This window comes from Pseudorca crassidens, chromosome 21, assembly GCF_039906515.1.
Source record: "Pseudorca crassidens isolate mPseCra1 chromosome 21, mPseCra1.hap1, whole genome shotgun sequence".
Lineage (NCBI taxonomy): Eukaryota > Metazoa > Chordata > Mammalia > Artiodactyla > Delphinidae > Pseudorca > Pseudorca crassidens.
Genome location: NC_090316.1, coordinates 15311169 through 15322943, shown reverse-complemented (window position 1 = coordinate 15322943; position 11775 = coordinate 15311169). Strand labels below are relative to the sequence as shown.

The 11775-nt window shown below is 45.9% G+C and overlaps 1 long non-coding RNA gene across 1 annotated transcript in view; it reads right to left on the bottom strand.

Annotated features, from left to right (window-relative positions):
- Positions 1-971: 971 nt before the first annotated feature.
- Positions 972-11775, bottom strand: part of LOC137216085 (uncharacterized) — a 292801-nt gene continuing 281997 nt past the window's right edge. Inside the window, exon 4 of the long non-coding RNA XR_010939586.1 lies at positions 972-1329. This is a non-coding gene — a long non-coding RNA (uncharacterized lncRNA). The remainder of the gene's footprint in view (positions 1330-11775) is intronic.

The following is an 11775-nucleotide window of genomic DNA, read 5'->3' as shown; positions in this document are numbered from 1 at the left end:
TGTCATTGGGAAATTTCCTTGATGTAGTGGTAGCTTACAATTATACCACCAGGCAAGATATCCCTGAGATCATGGAATACAGGGGCTCACACCAAACAAATATGCTTGAAACGTATAGTTTATTGAAGCCTTTCAAAAACAGAGCTAGAAGCAAGAAGGGACAGATGCTAGGGAAACACAATTAAGATAGGGTGCAGGTGGGGTGGAGGGACCACACTACCTGATCCAGTATTCATGCATCCTGTCTCTCTCTCTCTCTGCCTCATCAGCCTTCCCCACTGATGGCAGGTTATGCAGATGAAAGATGAGGTTTATGCAAGAGGGTTCAGCCCGAAGGTGCCTGAAACCAACACACATTTGCTGTTTCACAGAGACACAGGGCAAGTCCCCTGACCAATAACTATGCCAATTAGCCTGATAAGCAGCTTTGGATTCTATCTACATTCCTTAGGCAAAAGGTACATGATGCCAGAAGGGGTATCATTTATGGGTAGTCAATGTAAGACCACATGAATATTGAGTGTCTCATATTCCTCATATATATTTAGAGGTTCATGAATATTTGTTGCCTCTGGGTTCTTGGTCTATGTTCAGCAATACATGCTTCACCAACTTTATCTATGTCGAACCTGTCTCAAGGGTTACTAACTTACTTATGTAACCCTAACACATTTTATGACTTTTGTCAATGTCTCATGAACTACTTGCTCTTTCTTACCTATATCCCATGTATCTTAGGAGTTTCACCCATTTTACCGTTTTCTTGTCTTCTTTAGCAGAATTGAATATTCTCAAAGAATACAGCAAATACACATTACAGTGTTGATTGTCTCTATGCTGATTCCCTTAAGTTCTAGAAGATATATTTATCCATTCATGTCTTCTTCCATCTGCTCATCGATGCAAAAAAACATACACATTGAACACCTACTCATTGCCAGGCATCTATCTAGGCTGTGGTAATATGTGGATGAAGATGATACAGTCTAGCCTGAAAGGGATGACAGTTTAGTACTAAGAGAGGCATAAAAATAAATACCAACATGAAGTGTCATGGGTTTTGTAATAAATTTTGAGTGGAGAATACTGGGACAGAAGCACCGCGTGATCCTGTGTACAGGGTGTGCGTGGGCGGGAGAGACAGTGATATGGCTTCTTAGAGGATGCGGTGCCAGAGCTGAGTCTTGAGCGATGAATATGTTTCCCAGGCAGAGGGGAGAGGAAGGGCCATCCAGAGAGAGGGAGCAGGGTGAGCTCGGCCACGGAGGCTCGGAGGACATGCTGAAGTGTCCCAGAGAGAGGAAGCCAGGCAGCGTGATACCTTGAACCCTAAGAGAACAGGAGAATATTCTGCTCCTTTAAATGCTTGATCCCATCCCCTTCATAGTGTGAAGGGAAATTTCCATCGGGTCCCTCCTTGAATTGTGTGTCTTATTATTTGGGAGGCCTTAACTTCTCAGAACCCTGTCTTCCTCATCTGTGACATGCAAATAATAACCCCAAGCTCAAAAGGTTGTTCTGGGGATTGGGAGATCGTTGATGGAAGTGCTTAGCCATCCGCCTGGCACCTAGAAAGTCTCCCCCCAAATAGTAATGATCACTAATATAACCATCTTCATGACCAGCGGTCCCCAACCTTTTTGGCACCAGGGACCAATTTCGTGGAAGACAATTTTTCCATGGACAGTGGGGGAGTGGTGATTCAGGCGGCAATGTAAGCGATGGGGTGGATGGTTCAGGTGGTAATGCCAGTGATGGGGGAGTGGCAGATGAAGCTTTGCTCGTTCTCCCGCCGCTCACCTCCTGCTCTGAGGCCCGCTTCCTAATAGGCCATGGACCGGTACCGGTCCATGACCTGGGCGTTGTGGACCCCTCTTCATGACCACCCCAACTTCCCAGAGGGTTGAGTGAGATCTAATGGGGTTTTGGTATCTCAGACAACATGATCATTCACAGAATGCCTAGTGACGTTCAGAGAAACATTCAGATGGTGGCAATTGTCCATCCTTAGAGCAAAACGAACTTACAATCATAATCCAGACAGGTAACCGTACCTGAGCCATACCGTGAAGTTCCCTGAAATAATAATGATGATACTGGGGCTTCCCTGGTGGTGCAGTGGCTAAGAATCCACCTGCCAATGCAGGGGACACGGGATCGAGCCCCGGTCCGGGAAGATCCCACGTGCCACGGAGCAACTAAGCAACTAAGCCACAACTACTGAGCCTGCACTCTAGAGCTTGTGCTCCGCAACAAGAGAAGCCACCGCAATGAGAAGCCCACGCACCACAACAAAGAGTAGCCCCCGCTCACCACAACTAGAGAAAGCCTGCGTGCAGCAACGAAGACCCAACGCAGCCATAAAGAAATTAAAAATTAAAAAAATGGTGACACTGTCCTATGATTCCATTAGTCTGTCCAAAATGTAGAAAGATGCCGTCTGTTTAATTTTGTGACATTTGGGACAGTAGGGAAATTTGAAACCTATATATTTTTAAGTTAACATCGTGTAATATTGGTAGTGCTTATCTCGAGAAGATAGCTTGGACGAGGCGCCGTGGAACAATGCCCTGAGGTCTCAGCCGCCCAGCTGGGTCTAGGCTGGGCAGACGGTGACCTGCCTTTGTTTCGGGCTGACAGAGGGACAATGGGAAGTGTCTGGAGATGATTTGTGCTGCCAGCGTCTTCAAAAATAAGAGACGATGGAGGGGAAAACTCTACCCTGGGCAGGGCTGGGGGTGTAAGAAAATGATGATTCAGTTCATCGCTTTGCCCCGCGCGGTGTTTTGTTTAAAATTGCACTGGGCAATTCCTTCAGCCTCAGGAAGAGAAACAACTCTTGTCAATAAATTATAGCGGATGTGGGGAAATCACTCCTAGGGTGAGGTCTGGGACTGAACGAGTCCCGGGGGGTCAGTGCCCACAAAAGCAGCTCCCAAAATTCACATTTTTCCGTTTGCTCGCTGGTTCAGGGTGGATATAAATCCACATAATGCAGCCTCAGAGCTCCCTGCCTGCTGGTGATGCGCTGGGATAGAGGTGGGGGGAGGACACATGACCCCGAGCTGCTAGACTTGCCTGACAAACGCAGACTCTGCTTCAGAATAACCCGACTGCTCTTGGCATCTTTTCTAGATTTCTGGAATTTTCTGGAAAATGTCAGTTCCTCATTAGAAATAATTAATCTGTACTTAATGCCCAAACTAGAGGGCAAAAATATTCAGATCTATAAAGATATATTTTTAATTATAAAAATTATACATATATATGTACATTGCAAAATTTTCAAGAGTACTTAAGTGTGATCAAAATAAAGTGAAAGCCCTTTTCTCCCTATTTCTCTATTAAGCCCAGGGCTTAATGCTTCTGTTTTCTTATTTCCCCATAGAGGTGTGGAAGCACAGGGCTGACACCAGTCTCCAAGAAGAGGAGAGAGATTGACTTTAGTCATGCTTGGGCGGGGGTGTGGGAGAAGGCTGATTCACACACCAAGTTTTGTCTATGACCTTTGGCAATACATCTTTCTTGTGCTGGAACAGAATTCTCCAGTTGACAAAGCGCTTTCAAATGCATTCAACTTGACCGATACCCTATAAAGCAGGAGGATAGGGAAAGTGTCGTTAGTGTTGGTTTCCAGATGACAAAACTGAGGCTCCGAGAGCGTAGAGTCCTTGGCCAAGGTCACCTAGCATCAAGCAGAGCCAGAACGGGCACTCTGTGCTGTGACAGGCCTACCCCTCCAGGTCCCTGAGAAGGCCAGTTGGAGGCCAGCCTGTAGCTCATGGCGTGACTCGGGCTGCACAGATCAGGGCTGGGGCCAGGGTCTGGCTCAGAGAAATCCCTCAACAAACAGGCCGCCATTAGTACCAGAGCATCTTTAGGTAGCATCTCTTCTACCTTTACCACCATGACTGCGTCTCAGTCCAGATTTGTTTTTCTGGACCTAGCATGGCTGATGAAGCTAATAACACTAAGTCTTTTTTTTCCCTTGCCAAGATGATCTATAGTTGGGGGAAGTGCAGCTCTTCTCCTCTTATATCCCTTTTGTATATTTTGAGTCGGGAGTGATTCTGCATGAGAAACACAGTCAGGCCAATTCCAGCCATAACTGCATTGGAAGGAAGAGGATCACGGAAATTTTAATGAAAACGCCAACACAGTGAGAATAGGAATCTGTTCTTTTGCAGGAAGAAGCAGCGACTTGGCTCAACAAGCAACACAACCTTTAGTTTGTGTTCATGAAAATTATGATCATCTCCAGCTCCACTGAGATTTAAACCAAGAGGAAAAAAAGAGTTTTAAAAGTTCAGATGCAGGTCACTCAGAAGCTTGTCTCCAGACTTTGAGAACGTTTCAATTTTTCACAAGGGCCCCAAAAGAAAGAGGTTGGCATCTTGTAAAAAAGAACACAGATTCTCTAGATCACAAGGATGCTAGTTGAACACAGATTCTCTAGATCACAAGGATGCTAGTTGAACACAGATTCTCTAGATCACAAGGATGCTAGTTGAACACAGATTCTCTAGATCACAAGGATGCTAGTTGAACACAGATTCTCTAGATCACAAGGATGCCAGGTGTCTGTGCTTTGTAGCTCAGGACTGTGAAGCAGCAGGATTAACAATGACCTGCAGGACTCACCACAGTCAGCCTCAAGGGCTGTGCCGAGAGCGGGACTGCACTGCAATGGCAGTGTTGCCCTTCCGTCAAGGTCGAATGCATGTGCTTCGTGGGTCCTAGCTGGGGGTGGGGGAGGTAGAAGTGAGATGTGTGTTGTGTGTGTTTGGGGGACAGAGAGACCAAGCTTGATCAGCTGTGATGCCTGAGCCAATCAGTGAACCGTCTACTAGAGGCTGCAAGGAGAGGTGCGCAGTTAGAAAGCTGTTGCCATGGCGTGCTAGGAGGAGACCACGGTGTCTGCCCACCACCCAGTCTTCCATGGGAAAGAGAAGGAAAATGCAGTTTCACAGAAAATGTTTACTGGTTTCTCATATAATAAGGGATATGATAAAGAATACAGATGAACAGTCAGATGAAGATATACACAGTGAGGTGAGGTCTGGAAGGGTCGTGAGTGCAGGAGCGTCTGTTCTTGTGGAGCTGGGGTGCACCACCCTCCCCAAACATAGATCTATTCACCTGCCCAGAAACTCTCCAAATCCCATACTTTGGGGATTTTTCTGGCGGCTTCATCATGCAAGCGAAGACTAAGTATTAGCGGGAGCTGGGGAAGAGACCAATATATATACATTTCTTATTATTTCACATCAACCTAATTCTCATTCCTTCACCCTTTATTACTCAGAGAATTACAGTTTTGTTCCAGGAGCAGCCCAAATAAATTACATTCACAGTATCCCTTGCTTTTAGAGATGATCATATGACAAATCACAGTTCTGACCAATGAGTAGTAGCTAGAAGTCTACTGGGGATTTCTGGGAAAGTTCTGGTCTCCTGAGTTCATGGTAGTTTACAAGAGTGGCCACAGATTCCCAGCGCTATACTTGCGGAACTGACTTTGCAACTCCTTCCATCAAGAGGCAGAGACTATTCCTCCACCCCTTGACTCTGGACTGTGATTTGCTTTGGCCACTGCACAGTAACAAATAAGATAAACCAAAACAGAATGGAAGTTGCCCTCTCTGGCTGCTCTGGAAAACCGGAGACTGCCATGGGAAGACACCAGGGCTGGCCTGCTGAATAATAAGAACCGTGTGGCCCAGGTACCTCCATTGCTCTGGCCAACAGCATGCCAACTACCAGAGTCATACATGAGCCATGCTGGATCGTCCAGCCCTCAGCGAACCTGCCTTGCGGCTGCATGGCTGAGCCCAGCAGAGGTCAGAGGAGCTAGCCCAGACCTGAAGAACTACTCAGCTGACTGACAGAGCGGCAGTTGTTTCAAGCCACTAGATTTTGGGCTTTATTACCCAGCAAAAGCAAACGGACGTATACCTCTTCCCCAGATCACTTTCTTCTTCCTACCTGGAATGTGGACGTGAGGCTAAATATGGAGGAACCACCTTTGCACCCAGGGGGATGAATGCATTTCAGAAAGACAGAAGGGGCCTGGTAAACCGATGATGTTGTAGAACGAATGGGCGTACCGTCCTAGGACTACCTGCCTCCAGACTTCATGTTTCGTAAGAAAAATGCAATCCTATGTGATTAAACCATTTGTATCAGCTAGTTCTTAGTTGCAGACATTGGAATCTATTTCAGGTAATTTGGGTAGAAAGTGGTTTATTAAAAATACACTAGTTAGGGCTTCCCTGGTGGCGCAGTGTTTGAGAGTCCGCCTGCCGATGCAGGGGACACGGGTTCGTGCCCCAGTCAGGGAAGATCCCACATGCTGCGGAGCGGCTGGGCCCGTGAGCCATGGCTGCTGAGCCTGCGCGTCCAGAGCCTGTGCTCCGCAACGGGAGAGGCCACAACAGTGAGAGGCCCGCGTACCGCAAAACAAGCAAACAAACGAACACTAGTTAGCTTATAGAACCTTTAGAAATTTAGAAAACCAGTCTATATTCTACTTAACCAGGAAGAGAGCAGCCAGATACAACAGAGCCAGGAGAAAAGCCTAACGACCATGCAGGACCGTCTAGTGGAAAAGCAAGTTCACAGCCTCGCACTCCCTGTACCTATGTTATTAGGGAATGGACACCAAAACGTCCTCCATGGCCACCCTGGAAGAATGGATGTAATGCCTGTACTCTGTCGTCTGTACTCTCCACATGTAGCTACTCCACTCTGCTCACTTGTGCCTCAAAACCTCATGCAAGAGCATCTAGTTGGTAGAACCATGTGTTTTATTCACTTCCTCTTCACCCAGTTGGTGAGGGAGGGGCTCCTGCTCCAGGGTTATAAGGGAGGCTGAACTCATGACACCAACACTGGACAGGTGAGGTGGACAGCAGTTTCTTAGTCCCGTGTACTCACAGTCCGGGGAAGGAGGACACTACACACCATGCAGGACCACACAGGTGTTGCACTCAGGAACAGAGGGAACAAGCAGGAGCTGTGTGAGGCAGGCTTTGTAGTAACAAGAGGGTGAGGTGACCCCTGCTTCCCAGGGGAGGATGTGATTGGCTTGTTGAGTAATTCATAGACTGCAGGAAGCTGAAACCCAGTACTCAAGGATAAGCAGGCACAGTGGTCCCCGTGACAGGAAAGGCTGTTTGGCTAAGGGACCTTATCCACTGAGGCAGAATGGGCAGAGACTTGAGATTAGGCTAATTTTACCTGATATCAAGGCTGCACGTAATAGTAAATCTAAACTCAGGCTCGAGCAAGCATCCTAGCTGGAGGAAATTTGGGAAATGTAATTTTAGTTTCCTATTCTCAGGAAGGCAAACTAAAGGGGGTTGAAATAAGTGATGGGGGAACAATAGTCCACCTCTTTGTTATCCAACATCTATATACACCCTTCTTTCCATAATTAAACTTTTAGATGACAACGTCAGCCACAAGAGCATGCGCCTACCAGATGTCATGTAGCTGTCCTTCCACAAATGAAAATGCACTTACCTTCTCCCTAAAAGGAAAGATTCAAAGTCTCATTGCTCAGTGCCTCCACCTCTGCATGACATGCGTTCCTTCTCTAACACAGACACAATCCTGTCTAGCTACCCAGTAGCCTGGGGAATAAATAAATAGTAGGGGGTGGGAGGGACATCCCCGGTGGTCCAGTGGTAAAGAATCCGCCTTCCAATGCAGGGGAGGCGGGTTCGATCCCTGGTGGGGGAACTAAGATCCCACATGCCGCAGGGCAACTAAGCCCACACGCCACAACTACAGAGCCCATGCGCCACAACTACAGAGCCCACGCACCCTAGAGCCCATGCGCCACAACTAGAGAGAGAAAACCCGCACGCCACAACTGGAGAAAAGCCCACACACGCCAACTAGAGAGAAGCCCAAGTGCCACACCAAAGAGACCACACACCGTAACGAAAGATCCTGCATGCCTCAACGAAGATTCCGTGTGCCACAACTAAGACCCGATGCAGCCAAAAAAAACCAAAACCAAAAACAATAATAATAAGGCAAATAAATAAATAGTGGGGAAAAGGGAGGGGAAAATTGAAAATACACACTCCTACACACTCACACACTCTTACTCACTCACATATACATCAGAGGAAGGAAGAAAATATAGGTAGCCACTATAGTATCTTCTGCAGCTGGCAGCAAGTGGTGACGAGAGGGTATAGCAGTGCCCAGTAGAAGTGCCAGTGGTGCCATGCAGATGCGATGATGCCAGATGGACATGGTGCTATGTAGAGAGGCCAGGAGCAGAGCAAGGAGGAAAGGGGAGCTGAACAGACTGTACAGAAGCACATACGGGACCAGCCAGGGCTTCTGGAAATACCAGAGGGAGAATTTTTGCAGGGGTCTGGGTTCCTGCATTATAAGTGAGACAAAACTTATAGAGGAAGAAAAGCAAAATGCATGTTAAAGAATTAAAAAGACATAGTCATGCCACAAGAAATTAATGTCCAGTGGGAAGACAATTATTCAATGCACAAAATACCTACAGAGAAAATACACGTAGTGTAAGATTAAGGATGTCCTAGTTCTATAAGTACTGAGATAAGGCAGGAAGGTAGGAAGGGGCTGATCTGGAAAAGACAACAGATCACCATGCTGTCCAATGGCTTGTACAGTGCTACTTCTGTGTTCTCAGAGGGGACAAGAGCTACCAAGGCCCGAAGAAGTTAAGTGACTTGCTTTAGGTCACACAGGTAGTGAGTAATAGGGCAAGCATCCTTCATTATAGCACACATGGCAAACCATCATGGACTGACTTGTAGGAAGTAAGTCTATGCCGGTTTCCCCTTGCAGTTTTCACTCTCCTCTCAAAGAAAAGAGCTACTGGGTATTTTTGATTAAGTCATTGGATTTCCTCGTGCCCCCAAGTAGGCAAACTTCCCCAACCAGTCATCTGTTTCTCAGCTGAACTTTTCTGGCTAATACTAAGAAAAAAAAGTAATTTCTGTTATAATAGTATCTTATGTGCTGTGTGATGGAAAGAATGCATAACCGGAAGTCAGGAAACCTGAATTCTTCTCCTGGCTTCATCAACACCTACAGGGGGATTTCAAGCAAGTCACTTCATCCCTGTGGGCTTCTGTTGTTTCCTCTGTAAAATGAAGGGTTTGGCTTAGATCAGTGGCTTCCCAGTAGTTCTTGACCCTTAAGATTTCATGGTAGCCCCCAAGGAACAGATAAGAGGGAGCCCAAATGGGCAAGGCTTCAAGCCCCCTTTTCCACTTGTTTTATACAGTGAGGTTCTTAGGCCAAAAAAAAAAAAAAAAAAAAAAAAATCACCTGCAGAATTGCTCAGGCACTAATAATCTGTGATTCCAAGGCATTTGGTTGATGGTTCTAAAGATAGCTCCACGTCCACATGCCTCAAGTGAGTAAAATTTTGGATGGACTAAAAATAACGAATGCTAGTTTGACTTCGGTTATTTTTCAGAATGGCACAGAGTGGATGAGAAAAATGTTTTGTGAGTAGCGAATTATTTTGCTTTCTTGATAAGATTTATTACATAAGCATGTTTTGTCCTTAGGAGCACCAGCCCCCGTGTGAACACTATTTCACTGTAGCTACATAAACTGGAAGATTCGTATAGGCTGGGACCACAGTGTCCAGCGTAATTGTCAGAACCTTCTAAAAAGGTCAGTGGGAAAGATGAGAGAGTTTCTTGTTTCCTCCCCTAGAATCTTAGCCATATTAGGAATTTATTTAGTTACAAATACCCTATTACTATGACAATGAAGACAATTACACTACAGATAACATTTAAAGAGAGTTTCTAGGTGAATGAATACACCCAACTTTAGTCCAGAACAGCTGTTCAATGGTCTGTTAATAGAAGAGCCATAAGAAAACAGAGATTCTCAAACTATGTTGATTGCTACTAAAGAAAAATTGTTCCAGATGCTCAGACTTTTAGCTAATGAAATAAAAACAATGATACATGGAACACAAAGTAAAATTTAGGAAATACGGGAATCAAGATAATTGGAATTTTTGTTTGTTTATAGACGAGGGTGCCATTAGGACTGTCTTTAAGTGAATGAAGATGTTTTGTGAATTAAATCCTTCCTGATCATTTCCTATATTCCTAAAAGAACAAGGAGGAAATGGACTTATATTTAGGAGAAAAGATCTTGATTTGTTAACGGAAGTGAATTGAGATGATTTTTTTTTTTTTGGTAATAAAACACTAGGGTGGCCAAAATAAGGTCACCCTCAGATCTCTTGCCATCTGGCCACCTGTCTTGGACAATTGCCCATTTAAAGGCAAATGGTCGGAGAAGAGAATCGTTACGATTTTGGTAACTATGTGGAGTACGTACAGAAAGTGAGCTGGCAGAATTATTAGCAGTATATCACATCTGTAAAATGTCTGATGCTTTTAAACATCCCTTTCCTATACCTGATGTAACTTGGGCTGTGGGAAAGGTTCAGAGGTAGCATTCCCTGGTGCAGGGGAAGGAACCGAAACAGGCCCGGAAGAGGTGAAGAGCCTTACCGCCACACGGAAGTGAGAGACGAAGGCAGCACCAGCCCTGTTCTCTAGGCCACCCACGTGGCCCCAGGCATTGCCACAGGAGAGAGACCAGCTAGCAGGGGTAGCTCTGGGGAGAATGATGGACTTGAAAAAGCATTGGAGGAGATGGAGGAAAGGCATCATCTGGGGAAGAATGGCCGGATGCTAAGACGTGTCTAAGATGGGGATTGTTACCTCAGAGAACTAACAGGCTTTGGGACCCGCCTTCACTTATGAGGTCCACAGACTCTGGAAGGCTTCCTCTCAATAACTCACATCGCCTGGGTGGACAAAAAGGCACACCAGCAACTTATTTATTTATAACAAGAGGAATCACTTTCCCCAGGTATTGGAGGGCTTCTGTCCATACAGGGCTGATGATTGTGTGTAGGAGTGTAGAAGCTGGGGACAAATTACTGGAGCCAGCAGGCTGGGAAGGGGGACCTGGGCCTGACCATGTTGCACATCAGAATATAACTCCTGTGAAGGTTTTTAACCATCTGCCCTTGCTGGGGCTCTCAAATCTTTTTTCTTCACTGAGGCTCAAAACCAGTTCTCAGCAGTCCTGTGTACATGCTCATAACTCTATTCCTAGAATCAAGGTGTCTGGTCACTGAAGTACTTATAAGTTATTTGGTGACCATAGAATCAGGTAGAGCTTGGAGAAACAGATCACAGAAAACCTTATAAAATATGTCTACATCCCAGCCCTATATCTTCGGTGATTACCTCTACTAGCATCCCTCAGGTACCATATCCCTCTCCCCTGATAGGGCTGAAGGTACCAGATAATTCTGCCCTTTGAATTGTATATTGTAAGGTTGACCATACTACACCCACTCCCCCACTCAGTGGCCCATTCTTTCTTTAAGCACATTAATATTGTTTTGATTCCTCTTCAGTCCAGGATATTTAATGATCTTATTGATGCCACTCTCAGAAAAGGACCATAAGGGACACCAATGTGTCTGAAGGCTGGGGGTCCCAAGTACAACAGAAGGGGCCGCAACTGACCAGATCAAGTCTTGGAGACCAACGACAGCAATAAATGACTCCATATGCCTCAACATCTGATCTGCTCCTTGATACATTAATTCTCCTTTGAACAAAGCAAAGAGCCACGTTGCCAGAGAGCTGCCTTCCAACACCACCTCCCATCTTCCTCACCACCAGCAAATTTCTAGCCGTGGCTTAAGGGCCCACGGGGGCTGCAGCT